Source organism: Mirounga leonina, unplaced genomic scaffold (genome assembly GCF_011800145.1).
Source record: "Mirounga leonina isolate KUSES-001 unplaced genomic scaffold, KU_Mleo_1.0 Mir_413, whole genome shotgun sequence".
Taxonomy (NCBI): Eukaryota; Metazoa; Chordata; class Mammalia; order Carnivora; family Phocidae; genus Mirounga; species Mirounga leonina.
In genome coordinates, this window is record NW_023270734.1 from 2791599 (window position 1) to 2792687 (window position 1089).

Sequence of the window (1089 nt, forward strand, 5' to 3'; positions counted from 1 at the left end):
CCTGGCAGGAAATTAGGCACCTAAAGCAGTTCCTTAACTCTGTCATATATTAGGGGCAGAAGCCAGATCTGTAAGCTCTTCACTTATTACTAAGAACAGCCTTGGGGGCAAGGGAACCCGGACTTTCACAGACCTCTTTAGGGCACTTTCCTTCACCTTCATTGGAATACTATGTATCAAAATCAGTCAAAGCGTAGGCAATCCAAAACGAGTATGTTTCCTTTTTGGGTTACAGGCACAAGAAGCATGCTTAGCTAAATGTTGAATTTTAAGCCAGAAAACAAGAAGAAACAAAAAACTCAAATCTCCAGTAAGAGGTGTATGAATTACTTTTTTAGGCTTTCCATGCCGATAGCGTTCTCACAAACATGGTGAACGTTCCTAAAACCCGCCGGACTTTCTGCAAGAAGTGTGGCAAGCACCAGCCCCACAAAGTGACACAGTACAAGAAGGGCAAAGATTCTCTTTATGCCCAGGGAAAGCGGCGTTATGACAGGAAGCAGAGAGGCTACGGTGGGCAGACTAAGCCGATTTTCCGGAAAAAGGCTAAAACTACAAAGAAGATTGTGCTGAGGCTTGAATGTGTTGAGCCCAATAGCAGATCTTAGAGAATGCTGGCTATTAAGAGATGCAAGCATTTTGAACTGGGAGGAGATAAGAAGAGAAAGGGCCAAGTGATCCAGTTCTAAGCTTCATATTTTGTTACTATTACGAAGACAATAAAATCTTGAGGTTATGTTCACTTCAAAAAAAAAAGTATATGAATTACTTTTTTAGTTTTACGAAACAAAAAAAAAGTCTTAAATCTCAATTAAAAAGGAAATCAAAGCCATACTTCATTATTAGTATGCAAAATCTAGAAAATGGTACAATAAGAGAGCATTCATCATCATCTTGGCAATTAAATAGCTTCCTTTCACCGTCTCAACACATAGCTCTATACAAGAGTTTATTAACTTAAGGGGCTAAGTTCACATTAATAAAGCTTAACTGCCCTTGGCCAATTGAACAGCAAATCTATAAAACATGCAGCTGCTTTTGGGTATATAGATATATTGATATATCAATCTATCAATAGATCGATAGATT

General features: G+C 38.5%; 1 pseudogene; it reads left to right on the top strand.

Moving 5' to 3' along the window:
* Nucleotides 1–337: 337 nt before the first annotated feature.
* Nucleotides 338–689, top strand: LOC117998420 (annotated as a pseudogene).
* Nucleotides 690–1089: the final 400 nt, after the last annotated feature.